Source organism: Phodopus roborovskii, unplaced genomic scaffold, assembly GCF_943737965.1.
Source record: "Phodopus roborovskii unplaced genomic scaffold, PHOROB, whole genome shotgun sequence".
NCBI lineage: Eukaryota > Metazoa > Chordata > Mammalia > Rodentia > Cricetidae > Phodopus > Phodopus roborovskii.
In genome coordinates, this window is record NW_026126540.1 from 21,871,284 (window position 1) to 21,888,029 (window position 16,746).

The window sequence follows — 16,746 nt, forward strand, 5'->3', positions numbered from 1 at the left end:
TACACACACACACACACACACACACACACACACACACACACACACACACACCAAAACAAAGACATTTAGAAAGAAATGCATATTTTGGACACCCAAGGCTCATCCCTAGGAGACTTATTGCCTAGATTGCTAACCACAATGGTTTTGTATTATCTGCCTCCCATGAACACATTGGCCCATAGGCTCTCCTAGAGAACAGAAGGCTTTAGGGAAAGGGTCACTGTGAATTCTCAGGGCTTGTGTCTTCTTTAAGTGCACACTGTGGTTGGGTGGGTGGGGTTCTCAGCAAGGCAGCAGGTGACTGTGATGAGGATAGGGAAGCAGCAGTGTGGAGATCAATAGGAGGTAGGGTGTATACAGCTCCATGGTGAGCTAGGAAACTCAGCTGGACCACTGGGGATGCTAGGATGTGGGCAGGCAAAAAAAACAAACAAACAAACAAACAACAAAAAAAAAACCCACAGAAAACAGCAGGAGTTTCCTAAGACATTAATCACAATGATACCTAGAGTCCCCTCCTCTCCTTTATTTTTTAGAGAAATGTTTGTTTTGGACTTTTTAAAATTTATTTTGTGTCTCTGGTCATGTAAGAACAGTTTGTAGGAGTCAGTTCTCCCCTTCAACAATGCGGGTTCAAGGGACAGAATTCAAGCGTGGCAACCACCTTTACCCACTGAAATGTCTCCCTGGATCTCTCTCTCTTTTGTTTTTGTGACAGAGGGTAGCCCAGGCTTATGTGGAACTCATGGCAATCCTTCTGCCTCAGCCTCCCAAATGCTGAAATTACAGGCATGAGCTACAATGCCTGACTCACCACCCCCTCCTCCATATCTTACAGCACCCTCCTTACCCAATGAAAATATGAGGAGAATTGTTTTCATTGGAATTCATATTCCACCAGCTACCTGATTGAGAAACCTCCTTTGTGTAGTCACAGCCTGCCTGGGTCTAACAACTGCCATTTGTATTTTTCAAAGTTTGCTACATCCATTAGATTTACTGGAAACCAAATTTACATCTGGCTTCTTTTCTTCTCTTTAAAATTTTTGGAAAAAAAAAGTGTGTGTGTGTGTGTGTGTGTGTGTGTGTGTTGCCTGTGTATATGTCTATGCACCGTATGTGTAGTGTCCCTGAAGGCAAGACAAAGGTGCTGGATCCCCTGGAACTGGGCTCCCAGATGGCTGTGAGCTGCCATGTGGCTGTTGGGAATTGAACCTGAGTCCTCTGGAAAACCAGTCCTTTTAACCACTGAACCATCTCTCTGGCCCCTCAGCAATTTTTTTTTTTTTTTTTTTTTCTTGGCCCACTTTTCCTTAAGGCCTTGTCCTATATCCTTTTGTAGAGCTCTCAGTCCAGGCAGCTGAAGGCAACTTTCTTGTAACTATCTGACACCAATTTTGTTTGTTCACCTAGACCCAACCCAGAGGCAAACCCTCCACCCCCCCACCCCCCCACCGCCTCTTCTAGGCATCCAAAAGGTCCTGTTCAGTTGGGATTGTGGGGGTGGCACAGCCTTTAATCCCAGTACTTCTGAAGCAGATCCAGGCAGATCTCTGTGAGTTTGTGGTCTGCCTGGTCTACATAGTGAGTTCCAGGACAGCCAGAGATGATACATAGTGAGGTCTTTTCTCAAAAACACAAAACAAAAACACCCACAACCTTTGAGTTGCCCAGGTTATTATGCAATATATTATGCTCAAGGGTGTAAAGTTCTCTTTGGTGTGTTTGTAACTGAGGAACTGTAACCCTTTAAAAGGAGGGGTGGAGAGCTGGGGTCCCCTGTCACTATTCAGAGTCACCCTCCTACCCACACCTCTCTTTGTCAAGTTGTTTTGGGGCACAGTTTCACTTTTAGCCCAGACTGGCCTAAAATTCACAAGGTAGCTAGGGTTGGCTTCTAACTAATGATGATCCTCCTGCTTCAACCTTCCAGTGCTTAGATTACAGAAATGCCTGGCATTGTACTCTTTTCCTAAGTAATGGCATGGCTGGCTGGTAAACTGACCTGTACATAATATGTAAGTGATAGTTACAATCCTCTGCCATTAACTATCTAGACTCTAGAGTTACTAAAAGCAGGAGCTGGACTTAGTGGGTCATGACTATAATCTGAATACTTAGGAGGCTGAGGCAGGAGGTTGCAGAACTCAAGGTCAGCTTGTTCACAGTGAGACCTTGTCTAAGAAAATAATTTTTAAAGGACCCCACAATAAAGGAAATGGGGTTATTGGGGTTATTGTACAAATAGGCAAGATGGGCCAACTCTTCCAGGGGATAAGTGGGCTTAGGTTAATGGTGGCTTCGAATCATTGCGAGGGAGGAGGGGATGGAATCAGGAAACATTTGGGGCTTTTGAGGAGAATTACAGAGTCACAGGAGGAAGGGTAGGTGGGTGTGTTTTTAGATAGGAAAGAGGTGAGAAAAAAGGGAGGCTCCTTGCCACCCAGGCTCTGCCAGGGCTACAGTGACACCCCTCCTCCTGCCCTAATCCCCCATTAAGGCAGCTCTGAGCTTGTTATGACAGCGGCTGAAGGAGGCTGAATTGCTGTTTGCTGTGTCTACTAATTGGACTGAAGGACTGGAGTCTGGACACTGAAAGGGGCCATTGTTGCTGTTTACCTTCCACAGCTGCCTCCCTGGGACCCTCTGATTGAGGGGAGCGGCATACCCTCGGGTTGTGGCACCCATTCCCTGTGTCCATGCCAGGGCACCCTGTGGGGACACTGCACATCCCATTGCCTTGTGTGGTTTGAGTTTCCACAGCACAGAAGAGACAAGCGTGACACCTGACTGGGCCTAGGGAGGTCCCTCTGCCTACGCCTCTCTCTCTCCTGCCCTTCCCTTCTGTAAAGGTGCCTCTCCCCACAGCTCAGGCACCTTTTCTTATCTGCCTCCTTCTGGACCAGTGCATCTAGATTTGGCTACACACTAAAACCAGCCTCCACCCTCCTACAGATGTTTGGGCTTGGCCCAGCCCAAAAATGAGAGCTGGAATGAGGCCTTGGAATGTACACCACGAAGCAGTTTCATCTGTGTGGAGACTACACATTCACCTTCCTCCCAAGACACCCAAGATCTGCTGTCCACAGGTCGAGCTCTTGCTCACCTTTATTACTAAATTACTTGTGGAGGCCATAGTATTTAGAATGGAATTTAAAGGGCTGTCTTCCATCTCAGCCTTGCTCTTCCCTAAGGGCAAAAGCACTGACTCAGCCTTGCTTGTGCCTGTAGGTTCATCAAAAACGACCCCAAGGAGCTCAGAGCTACTCTGCGCATCCAGGATGAAGGGGTGGGAAGTTCAGGATTCATTCATTCCAGCCCTCTGCTGGGAGACTTCCTTCAAAATTGCCTTTTCTTTTTTCTTACAGTATCCAAATGTTTCTGCTTCTCTTCCCTTCAGCTTCTCCCCTGGGCGGGTGGGTGCTCCACCCTCCCGCCCTCTGCGCTCTGTGGACAAGGACCTGAGAACCAGTGGCATCCAGCACCACGGACAGCTCCAGCGGTGAGTGAGCCCGCTGACCCATTTAGTAACAAGGAGTCCCTCCCATCTCCATTCCTGGAGGACTCCAGCACTGTACCGGGATCTGAGGGAGTCTCAGGAGAAAGGCTGACGAATGTGGCTTTGGCAGCCTCAGGAACACTGGGCTTGAACTTGGTGTGGACTCTGAATGAGACCTGTGGTAGGAAGGTGAGAGGTCAGGAAGAAGTCCATGTGAGTCATGGAAGATATAGAATGTACAGATCAACTGAAGTTAAAACAAAACTCAGCCACCCTTGCCCTCTATCATCATATATAACCCTGTGTGGGGGGGGGGGTGAGAGAGAGAGAGAGGGAGAAAAAGGAAGAGAGAGAGAGAGATGGGGAGGGGGGAAGACCATCTAGCTGGTGAGTGAAGCCTGAAGGCTCAGGCTCCTGAATCCAGCCTAGCCTTGTCTGTATCTGATCCCCACTTTAGGAATCTCCTTGCCCAGTTCTGGCAGGACTTTCACAAGGGATGTTCCACACAGAAGGTCGGGATGCACGTCTGGGAATGTGAAGTATCCATGAGAACCAGGAAGAGGTGGGACTGACTGTTCTCACTGTCTGAGAAGGCTTGAAAGGAAAGCCCTGCAGAAGGCATGGAGAAGGCTTACCTAGCAGAAGAGGCAAGGGGGGCACCATCTGCCAGGATAGAGATAGAGGCCAGTGGATGGCTCCCGGGAGTCTCGGGAGGCCAGCAGGAGTCATGCAAACTGGAACAGGGCCTGGGAAAGGCCCTTCTGTGTGCCCATGCTTGCTCCCCCAACACCGTGAGCCTAGAAACAAAGGGACCATTCTCTCATATTTGATGCTGCCATCTCCGGCTGGCAGTGCCAGGTGGCAGGGGCATCAGGGGGTGTCAATCCATTATCCACCCCCCAACCCTTACGTCCTCTGGGGCTGAATGTTGGGGAGGTGGGTGTTCTATGCTATGTTGCCATGGTAACCACCCCAACCCCCAACCCCAAAGCACAAAGCTCTCATACCCACCTCTAGGAGAAACCTGGGTCTGCCTGGGAATCATCCCCTGACAATCCCCTTCTCTAATGCACAGCCATGCCAAGCTTACACCACCCTCAGCACCCGGAACCAAAGGCCCACGGGCAGTGAGACTGATATATCCAGCATCCAGGCAAGGATATACTCATCCCTTCTACTGCAGCCCCCTCTCCTCAAGCTTTCCTGTCCTTCGCCCAGCCCATGCTATCCTAGGACTCCTCAACCGAAGTGATAGGCTGTGTTGGGACCGTGGCCTTCTGCACTTTCCCAGAAATAAGGGACACCTGCTACCTTTAGCAAACCTCCAGGCTGTGGGAACTGAAAGGAGGAGGGAGCCATTCCTGACACCCTCCATCTGTACCCTCACCATTACTCATTAGGCATTCTGCCCCCTCCTTCCGCTCGTTAAGCCTTATTTGCATATATTTGCATAATACAGTTCATTTGCATTGCAGGAGGCTCATGGTAGAAGCCAGGAAAAAAAAAGGGGGGGGGTAGAGAAGAGAAAAAGGGAGAGATTTTGTTTTCATCAAAGTGTGAGGGGAGGGGGGTGGCAGGAAGAGGATAGAAATAAAAACTCATACTACTTTCTTTCTTCCTTCTTACCCTCCCTCCCTGGGTTGGACTCAAATGCCAAAGAGAGATGCCAAGGGGCTGCCTTGTCTGTCCTTTTTTTCTCTTGCTTCCTCCGGCCTTGGCTCCTCAGTCGGGGCCCCCCACCTTGTTGGAATCAGGCTTCAGAAAGAAAGCCGGGTAGGATGTGAGTCCGTGGGAATGAAAACGTAGGAAGAGGGAAGCCGCCATTTTAGATATTTGGAGTTTATAAAATGGCCGCCTCTGAGCAATGTGGGCTGAGAGCCAGGCCTGGGTGGTGGACATGCAGGAGAATGATCCCATAGGAAAGGATTTCCTGGCAGACCAAGAATAGACCTGATCATCACTATCAGAGGAATTAAAAAGGGAGATACAGAGGAGGGAGGTTCTGCATCTAAGCAGGATGGTAGAGAAGGCTCATCACTGGGTACAGATCCCAGAGGACGCAAGACCGTGGGTGATGTCAAAGGTATAGAAGAATCAGGAGTGACAAGTCCAGCAGCAGAGGGACAGGGTAAGGCAAGGGCAGGCAGGATCATCTGCCGGTTGGAGGGTCTCAGTGCTGGGGAAAGCCACTGTATACCGGCAAGCAGTACATTCTGGCGCCCGGCTGGTCACTGCTGTCTTCACAGCCCTTTGGAAACTCACAGCCTCTTACCTGCTCCAGCAGCCATCCTTGCCCACTGTGGGCAATTTCGTGCTGATTTGATCTTCCCCACCTCTGAGCCGGCTTTGCTTCTTGTGTCCTAGCCTTCCCTCAGCCCTCTGGGTCAGCCGCTCCACGCACAGCATGATGCCTCCCTCTCAGCCACTTTTGTCTTCAGCCATCTGCTGAAGGTGGCCACTCTCACTCATCTTAACTTTGGTCTATTCAAAACTGCAGAGTTACATCCTAGCCACTGCCCAGTGCTCTGCTGTTAGCTGCTCTCAAATCCAGGCCTTGAGTCTGCAATGGTCACACGCCCAGGCCCTACTGTGAAGAGCGCTGGGAAGGTGCTTATGTTCCTAGGCTCCGGGTGGCAGGGCTCAGGAGGGGAGTACCCAGGGAGTTCAGTTGAACAGGGAAGGGGCCACACTCAGGGGCTTCAGTTGCTAACTGGTATCAACACTCTTGTTTTCTTTCTTCTAAACCTATAGACCTTCAGGTTCAAAACTTTAATTTTTAATGTTGTAGATTTATTTTAGTTCATGTACATGGATGCATGCATGGATGTATGTGTGTCACATATGTGCTTGGTGTCCTAGGAGAAAGAAGCATTGGATCCCCTGGAACAGGAGTTACAGATGGTTGTGAGCTGCCATGTGGGTGCTGGGAACCTAACCCATGTCCTCTGGAAGAGCAACAAGTATTCTTGACCCCTTAGCCATTTCTCCAGCCCTAGGTTCAAATCTTGAGCACTGTCTGGATTTTCCCTGTATCCAAATCAGTCTCACCAAGTCCTGTCATTCCCTCTTTATGCCAATTCATGTGTCCAAACCTTTCTTTCCCTTATGCCCCAATGTTGACTCCTACAGTCAGCAGGCTCTTTGAATGCCTAGTTCATGCCAGGTATGGCTGGAGAGACTCCCATGGTCCTGTAGAAGGGGTAGTCTAGTGGACACAACTCACTTCAGGCCAGTGGTTACTCTGCAACATGCCCGGCAGCTCCTGAAGGACACTAATAAGGCAGCAATTACAAGGTGTTCAAGGTTGTGTCTGTCAGAAAGAAAAAACATGGTATATTTGGGGACACGCCTGATCCTCAGAGGAAGCAGCCTTAGATGCTGCATCAGGGAGGCCAGTTTCATGATGGGGCTTTGAGGAAGTTAGGCATGGGATCAGAGACGCTAGGACACAACACCTGGCTGGAGGTTGTGCATAACTTGCAGGAGATTGGCATGCATACAACCTGGTGGTTTCTGAGCTCTTCTCACATTAGAAACAAAAAGATTTAAGAAGTCAAGGGTTGTAAGAGCAGAGAGGAGGGAACTGTACTCAGAAACATCCTGGAGGAAGGAAGGGGAGCTGAGCGAGAGGGCTTAGTCTGAGGGATTCTCTGGCAGACAGCATGTGGGGTAGGGAGGAGAGGAAAGGCTGCTGGTCTCCAGCAAAGCGAGAGGCCAGCTTTACACAAAGGCTTCTCTGTCAGTGGCCTTGGCAGTGGCTGTCAGGTGAGGGGACTTAACTCCTAGGGCCTTCAGTGCATTGGGGGTAGGGCTGGAGGTGGCCTCAGGCTTCCAGCATGCCTGAACCAGAAGGAAGAAGCTAGCCTGGCCAGAGTCTCCCAGAGAGGCTGTAAAAGCAGTTTCCAGGCCAGGCTCCTGTCCCTGCCCAGTTTGGCCCCCGGGTCTAGACCTCCCTTCTACCCACCTCCTACTCTTTCCAGCTGTGCTTCCTGAGCCTTCTAGCTTCTCCCTCCCAGGCTTTGGGCCCCACTGGAGCCCAGAAGGACTATCACAGGGGACCTCCAACACAGAGGGCTGTATTGGGAGGATGGAAAAACAGAACTGACCAGAGGCAAAAAGGAGTCCCTAGGCCCTCAGTGTTTAAACCACTCTGTCTTTATCAGCATGAGTTCCTCTGGGGCCTCACTTCCTGCTGATCAGCAAGGGAGAAAGACCCTCCCAGTCAACATCAAGCCCTTGCTGCCTGCCTGGCTCTTCTAATTGCTCTTTAGGTTTGGAACACTTGAAACAGTAGAAAGACTCCAGGTCAAGGGCTCAGTCTATAGGAAGGACAGCAAAATACAGAGTTAGGGTTGGACAGTCAGTGAGGATAGAGTCTGGCTTCTCTCGCTTGCTAGTAGAGGAGTAGAGAGGCAAATTATCAATGCCTTTGGACCCTAATTTTTATAGCCCCTTGTAAGGTGATAATGCAAATGTCCAGTGTCCAATGCTGAACACTGAGGGCCACAGTAAGAGGAGGTACATAGATTTGAAGTGGCAGTCTCTCAGAAGCCTGGCCCCTGGGATGCCAGCTGAGGAGAGGGGAGTCATACTAGGTGCCTATCTAGTGACTGGAGCCGCCTGGGTCTCAGGTCTGTCTTAGAGGGTGGCATCTTGTTGGTACTAGTGATGGAGTCCCAGCTAATCCTATTGCTTCCCTTAGCCCTGTCCTTGTTCTCCAGAGCAGTGTATGCCAGGCACTGCGGAATCTCCGTTCAGTGAAATGCAAGCCCTGCCCCACAGCAGGTCTGTGGTCCTTGGCACCGTCCTCAGTGAGCTACTTTTGAATCTGTTGAGATGCTTGGGCCCATGGTCCAGAGAGACTCTGAGCAGGGAAGGTCTTTTGTTTCGACACAGTTGTCCCTTGTCATGCCAGCAAGAGTCAGGGGAGGAATGACACTGACATTAGCCCCCACCAGCAGCACTCGAGTCTCCAGGGCTGGAGGGGAGGACCAGGCTGAGGCTGGCATATGGAAGAGAGCCCAAGCACGGTGGAGTTTCACCTGCTAAGGCTGCCTTCTGCTGGGCTGTCCATCTGGCACCAGCTGGCATCCCAGCTCCGCCCCCACAGCCAACCAGACTCTGCTGTTGCTATGACAATCGGCTGCCATCTTGTGCTAAGGCACTACCTCCTCTCTGGACTTTCCTATGGGGCTCCTGAAGAACAGGAAACAGTTTCTTAGACATTTGTATCAGTATGGGTTGTTTTGCAAACGGCCAGGAAAGCCTAGGCGTGGTACCTCACACCTGTAATCTCAGTGCCTGGAAGTCTGGGACAGAAGAATGGAAAGTGTGGCTGGCCTCACAGCCAGAGAGGTAGGCCTTGATCTCAAAATCAAACCAAATTTCTGGGTATGGTGACATGCTCCTTTAATACCAGCACTTGAAAGGCAGAGGCAGGAGGATCTCTATGAGTTCAAGACCAACCTGGCCACCATAGCAAGTTTCAGGAGAGCCAGAACTACATAGCAAGATCCTGTCTCAAACAAAGCAAAACCAAGTTAATTAATTACCGTGTCCAGGACTAAGGATGCAGTTCAGTGGGTAGAGTGCATGTCTAGCATGCCCAAGCCCTGGGCTCCATCCCCAGTTCCACACAAACTAAGTGTGGTGACACATACTTGTAACCCCACGCTCAGGAGGCTGAGGCTATGTCTCAGTGAGAGTGCTTGCCTAACCTGTACTGGCTCAATCTCCAGCTTCCAGGGGTGTGGGGGGCAGGGTGGGGTGGTGCAGAGCCTGTTTCCTGCTTCTACAACAGAGTTTTTCTCACTCTGGTTAGGAAGTTCCAGTCTTTCTTATTCCTGCCTCTGGAGCCTTTCCCCCTGTCTAATCACGATCTCTCTTGCTATTGTACCTGCTCTCAGCTTACTGTGGATGAGATGAGAGGTAAGGGAGGATCTGCCACCCAGCTTTAATCATTTTAAAGCAATTCCTGTCCCTAGATGGTGGGTAATAGAGTTGAGACTTTGTTAACGTGGTGTGAAGTTTAAATGTCCCTTAAGACTTGGTGGACTGGGACAGGAGGTGGCTCAGTGTGTACAGGCACTTGCCGCTAACCCTGGCGACCTAAGCTTGATACTCTGGACCCGAATGTGGAAGGAGAACACTGATCCCCAAATGTCCTCTGACCTCCATACATGCTCCATGGCCTGCACACTCCCCAAAATGTAATAAAAACTTAAAAGACATGGGAACTTCCATTCGGTGTCCCTGGATGTTCTGGCACTTTTCTTCCTTGCCCATATCAGCACCCTGGAAGAGGCAGGACCCAGGGAATACCATGGAGGGGCCATTTCCTAGGCTGGCTGGTTGGGCCTTAGGACTATCAGGAAGGCTCCAACTTGCCCCTGAGAACTCCCTTCTTTCTATCACCCAACAGAACGTGAGGAATGGTTATCTTGGCTAGCAGAGTCCATGGTGCTGAGCAGGGCCAGCTGGCTGAGAAGCAGGTGGGGAGGGAAGGACCCTGCTTAAGAGGGGGCTGGGTGGGAGGGCTGGGTAATTTATGATATCATTGTTCCCACCCCTCTTCCCAGCCCCCTGCTACTTTACTGTTGCTAGGAGACCCTGGCTGGCCCTGTCATCTGGACTGCTCCTCCCCAGCCAGGGTACCATCTACAGCCCTTTCTCAGGCCCTGCCACACACCAGTCCCTCCTATTGGTCCCTCCAGGTTCGGCCAGCTTGGGAGCAGGGACCAGGAGAATAGGGGAATGTGGAGGAAGCCAGGCAATGACTTTGGAGATGAGGGAGCACTCTGAGGGCCTGCAGGAAGCAAGCCTGGAGGAACTCAGGCTTATGGAGGCAATCTTTAGAATCTTTCAGCAGTGGGCTGCAAACACAGACTTCTCAGCCCAGTTCTTGCAGTCAAGGTCAAGGCTAAAGCCTGGCAATGGTGGGGGAAGAGAAGCTGAGGAGAGAAGGTCATCCGAGCGACAGGCAGGTGTGGTGAGTGGAACTGGGTGGTGCTGGATTTGGCTAAGACCCCCCCCTCCTCGAAATCCCTTGTTAGAAGTGAAGGCCTAGAAGGTGGCTAAGGGAACTCAGAAGATTTCTTAAGCTGCAGGCCATGGCCACCTGTGCTTCTGAGCACTAGCCTAGATTTGGCTACCAGTTGCCTTTTATCACAGTTAATCTGCCCTGGTTAAAACCCAAGTGATCTGTATCCCTGGGTCCACAGGAGCAATCAGAGGTCCCCAGAGTCCCAGGTCTGCTCCCCTGGGGTCACAGGCTGAGAGTTGTGCTGTGCTTCAGGGATGGGGCTCCCTCCCAATGCTGATTTCCTGCTGAAGTCAAATGCTCCTAGACAGCTCTCTAGCATGCTTCTGCCTTCATAACCAAGTTTCATGGGCTCTAGCCATAATTCTGGATTTCTCAGGGTCTGTGCCTCATCCTAGACATCCTGCCCTCAGTGCTCTGGGATGGCCTAGAGAAGATGCCTGCACTCAGTTCCTGCTGGAGGAGGGGAGACCCTTCCTAAACTACTTTCTCTGTCTGCTTCTGAGGTCTCCACAGAGTACTTTCATTCATGAGTGTGAGTGTGTATGAGTATGTGTTGTGAGGGTAAACGTTCAAATGTGTTTGAGTGTGTATCTGAGAGAGAGGCAGAGAGACGGTCAGACAGACACAAGAGGGAGTATGTTTTGATAAGTTCTGTTGTGTAGTTCAGGCTGGCCTGGAACTCAGAAAAAATCCTCCTGCCTTTGGTTCCCCTATTCTGAGATAACAGGCCTTTTGACAATTTCTCTTTGCAGGCCAAAGAGAAGACCTGACCTCACCCTCAGCTCCCCTGAGGGGTGAAGTGTATCCCCAGACTGCGAAGGGGCTGGCTCCAGCAAGCACTAGTAAGCAGAGGCAGAGGTGCCACCTGGAAGCTTCTCACGGGAGATACGGAGATGGAGATGCGGAATGAGGGCCTTGCTTACCTGGTCACTTCCAGCAAGTTGTCCCACCTAGCCCATCTATTTCCCCGTTGCCTCTCGGCTGGACCCCTAAGTCCTATATCAATAAAAAGTGTTGCATATTGAACAGCAGTTGCCTATGGATGTGCTGGGCAGGGACTGGGGAGTGCTGGGTCCCCCATATTACAGCAACACTACAAAGTAACACAGCCACACCAGCTGGGGCCCCCTGAAGCCTGCCTGCAGGACTAGGATGGTATGAGAACAGCTCTCCCACTCTTTCTGCTAGCCTCCAGCTTCATGAGAAGGGGTCCAGGACCATCAGAGCAATGAACTCCCCTCCCAGCCAGAGTGGGGCTGCTCTTCAGTCAGGGGCAGGGTTGCTGCCTCCCTCAGCAAATGTTCTCCCTTGGCTTCCCAGTCTGATGGTCCTCAGTGGAGGAGCACCCCTGTCCCACACTGCTATGCTTTCTCTAGCCTCTCAGTGACACACAAGGCAATGGCTAGGACTAGCAAGACAGATGGTAGGCAGGACTTCTCAACCACAAGAACTGACACAGAGCTCAAGGGAGCATGGGAGAGCCAGGGCAAGAGACTAGGGCTGTGCTCTTGATCTCATTTTCCCTGCAACACCAACATCCAACATACTGGAAAGACAAGGCCCGATCACCATGGATGATGGAGCCTGAGCTGAGCCCAAGCTGCACCCTTCAAGCTCTCCTGTCCTCCGCCCTTCCTGTCTGAACACAATCCCTCCATAAAACTTCAGTTTGAATCCTAGAATTTGTCTAAACAAAGAAAATATAGCATGCTTCTAACAACACAAAAAGAAAAGGTGCCCGTAACCATCCACCCTCCCAAGAGGCTGCTGTTAGCTCCAGGCTCTCCTAGGGATCATCTACAGACATCTAAGCACTGTGGTCTGTGATGCTCTGGGCACCCACATCACTGACACCCACATCTTGTCCTCGGCCTGCTCAGGGGTAAAGAGTCTGCCTTGCATGCTCAGGCCCTGGGTTCTAATCCTGCATGGGTGCCCTGGTCTAGCCCATTTCCATTTTACAGAGGAACTGAGACTAGGGGGAAAGGACCAGCTGGAGGGTCCTCGACACAGGAAAGCCCCGAGACCCATAAACATCAGGATCCTCCACGAGGACAGGGCCTGTAGTCTGACTGAGTCTATGGGTGCTGCTCATTTATTTAAGGAATTCATCAGACCAGAATAGTGCTTGTGAATGTCTTAGCCTTCATTTCAGGGGCTCTTTCCAAAGCCAACCATGTCAGGACCCACTGTGACCCAAGTATAGAAGCCTGTGTAAGCAAGTGAAAACTGGCCATCCCTACCAGGGTGGAGCCCCAACATTCAGGGACCTGGAGACAGGAAGTGGTGAGCAATCCTGAGCCAATCTTGTGCCTGCACTTGGGAAGCTCGTGGGATCTCAGAGGATGGGTGGGATGAGGAGTCCTCTCAACAGACCAGGGAAAAGGTGGGGATGACAGCCTGCCCAGGCAGGAGGTAGCCACAGAAGTGGGCTGCTTTTTAGTAATTGAAAGACCTAGCCAGACCCAGACGGGGTCAGGAGGGCAAGGGGGCAGCGAGGAGCTCCTCCCTGAACAGGGATTCCACGACTGAAGTGGGTGGAACCAGGCAGTCACACACTTAAGTATGTGCTCTCAGAGTCCCACTGAGTATATGCAGATGAGCCTGTCTGTATGCAGATGAGTATGTCTATATGCAGATGAGGAGAGAAGGCATTCCCTTCTCAGGGTTACCATAGAGCCTGCCACCCCTCCCCTTTCCCCTTGGGTTCCAGCTGCAGGGTAGCTTGGGAAAGGGGCCAGCCCTTGGGGAGGGGCAACCTACAATGAAAAGTTAGACTTCCAGAAGGACTGGCCAAAGGAAAATGGCCAGTCTGGGAAGGAACTAGAAATGAAAAAGAATATAGAGAGGCTAATAGAAAGGTGAAGCAAAACCCATAGAGGTGTGTTGTGGAGGAAGAACCCGGGCTCAGAAATCACAAACTGGCAGAGAAAGCTCTGTGAGGCACACAGGCCAGCAGATGAAAAGAACCTGAGAGAGCGGGACGCTGCCAGGCCTCACCCTAACCCTCACATGTCACTGGTAATGCCCAGCCCTTGGCAGTCGGGCCTGGGAAGCCACGGGGTTCCTGCAGGCCGCACAGCTTACAAATTGCAAGTGTCCAGCCACTGATTTGCAGCAGCTTAGAAGTTTCCTAGACCACGGTACCCAAAGTGGAGTGACCATTCCTGTGTAGCCCCAAGAACTTCTGTCAGAGGACAGAGGCAGAGACACGAAGAAGGGAGGGAACACCGACCAGGGCAGGGGAAACTGAGACCCAGAAAGACTAAGAAAGGTGCCCCTTCATTCAGCAGGCCCAAGCCCAGGCCAGGAACCTCAGCCCAGGGCCTCCTAGGAGAGCAAAGGCTGTTGGGAATACCCTTGCTTCCCCCCGTCCCGCGGGTGGCCCCCAGTTCCCTTCTCTACCCCTTGCCATTCAACCGGTGTAGCCAAGGCCTTTGTGGAGAGGCCCTGGGGAAGAGAGGGCCCTTGTCATCCATTCATCCTGCCGGAGGGAGGCTTGGCCCATACCACTAGACTCTCCTTCCTGGGAGTTGCCAGCCAGCCCCCACCCATCTCCATGGCTGCTCCTCAGTTCCATCATTTCCTGGAGTCTCGGGTTTTTGGCTGTTCTCCCAGCCAAAAGATGGTGGGGAGTCCCAACTCCCACACCCTCTCCACACTTTCTCATTCACACACTGGCACCAGAGCTGTGGGAACACGGGACAGCAGCTGGCCATGGGTGCCCGGCTCTGCCCAACCTCAGCCCAGCAACCTGAGAAAGGGACGAGAATGGAAGCCCCCAGCACTGACTGGGAGTCTGGGCCCTTCCCCGTGCACTGGAAGCCCCCAGGGACAAACACAGCGTGTATACGCTGGTCAGCAACAGGCCTTTCCCAGGAAGGCCTCTGACAGGCATGCAGACTGTGTCACCTTGTCCCCACAGGTCTGCTCTGCTTGCAGCGCTGGGGACAAATACCCTTGAGGTTCTGCTGACCCCTCTGTGGCTGAGGGCCCCAGAGCCCTGAGAACAGAGGATCAACATAGGACCAGGACTAAGAGGTATCTCTCCAACCAGGGCTCTGGCCTAAGTTCCAATATGTCAGGTCTTGGTGGCTCCAGGCCCAGGAAACATGGATGAGTTGAAAGGAAAATAGAAGTCATTATGAAGGGGCCAAGGGAAGATAGTTCCAGAGAACTCAGAGAAATTGGGACAAGAGACAAAGGGGTAGGGGCAGCCAAAGAGGAATGAGCTACCGTAGACATCCTAGCTGGTGTACCCAGGCCAGGAGGTCACAGAATGGCAGCTTCCCCTATGGAAAGACTTGTAGGTGGAGTAAAAGGCTACTAGGAGCCACTTCAAGACCAGACATAGCACAGCATCTTACTTTTCTCAGGCAGGGAGGCCTTTAGCTAGAAAGGGGCTCTCTGTGAAAAAAAAGGGGCCCCTAATTGGGGGAAGAAAGGGAGGGAAGGGGCTCTGCAGGGCAAAACCCCCAGAGCCAGCCTGCAAGGGAGGGAGATTAAGGGATTAGAGTTGAAACAAAGTGATGGGGCTGGAGCAGGTGGGTGGGGGCTGTGCTAACCATCTAATTGCTTGGTGCCTTCAGCAGGGTGCGAGCCAGGGCCTGGCTACGGATCTGTAATGAGTGGGGTGTCTTTCAAGGGTGTGAGTGAGAAGGTGCAGAAGTGAGGGGCCAGTTGGGATTGTCCTTTTCTTCTCTTGAAGCAGCTCAAACTCACAGGTTCATGTGCTCTGCTCCTGCCCTGCACCTACCCGGAGAGCCAAGGTGGGAGCTGTAGTCCAGTGGGAGCCCAGGATGTGCAAGGAGGGTGCCTGGGTCCCCACCAAGTGGAGAATGAGCCAGGGAAGGGCATTATAACTGCAACACTCACTGGACACATGCTCAGTGTCAGCATTGCTCGAAGCCTTTGTCCGTTTACATAACTCTCCTGTCCCAAACCCACCCAGCCCTCTAGTCAAGTAGACACCAGGGGTCTTTCTGACCAGGGCTGGCCCTTTTCAAACCCTTCCTGCTTCCTAGGAAGACACAGATAGTCAAACCCTCTCTAGGTGCTAAGAGCGCTCAGTTGACTGCAGCCCAAAGACCCCTGGCTGTGGGAGTCTATCTCAGCCAGGCTTTTCCCACACACCAAACGGACACTACAGTCCTGGAAACACAGCAGTGAGTAGTGTCCTATCTCTAAGACTCTGCACACACAGTGCCCTCTTCTTGGACAGTCATCTCTCTGCCTACTAACAACCCTGTGACATCCACTCCTGTGACTCATCCGCCAGAAGGGTTCCCCTGAGAGTTGAGCAATAGCGGTTGCTTCCTACACAAGCAGGCCATGGATGTCCTGGTCACAGGCTGACTGTTTCTTGTTATAACTAAGAGGCCTGGGAACAGGAGTCCTGGGAGCCCCATGAGAAGCAGGTATGTAGCTCTCTTGTGTCCCATGTGAAATGAGTGCTTATTCAGAAATATTTTTTTCTTGTACTGGAGATAGAACCCAGTGCCTTGCATATGCCAGCCCCACTGTTTACCAGTGAGCTACCCTTCAGCTCCAGTTCAATTTAAAATGAGAAGGTGATCTAAGATTGGTTGCACACACCTTTAATCTCAGTAGAGGCAGGCAGATCTCTGTGAGTTTGAGGACAGCCTGGTCTACAGAGAGAGTTCCTGAACAGCCTCTAAGGCTACAGAGAAACTCTGTTTCAAAAAACAAGTTATTTATAAAAGGGGGTGGGGAAGGGTAATGTTTAACTGTGAAGGTCAGGACATCAGAGAGCCCTAGATTTGAAAGGAACCAGCAAGGTCCAGTAAGGTCTGCTTCTCTTAGAGGCCCTCGAATGCTCAGTCTTTTCTCACTTTTCCTTAATGAATTTACATTTGCTTTCCTACAAAAAGGAATAGGAGGGGGTGGAGGGGAGGGAGGAGGAAGGCTCTACTTTATTGCTCTGGCTTGGATGGGAAAGGGGAGGAGGAGGGAGAGAGAGAAGGAAAGAGGAGGTCCCAGTGTGCTTCTCTCCCTGCTGCCCCTTCGTCACCATGCACCTGCCTCCTAGGCTGTGGGTCTGGTCACAGTCCCATGGTCTTCCCACATCCCTCATGAGTCTTTGGGAATGGCCCCACTCCTCTCTCTAGTTGGCGCTGTGGATGAATGTGTGGATTCTCCTCAGCTAAAGAACCAACCAGCACCTGCCTAAGGGGCAGGCAATGAT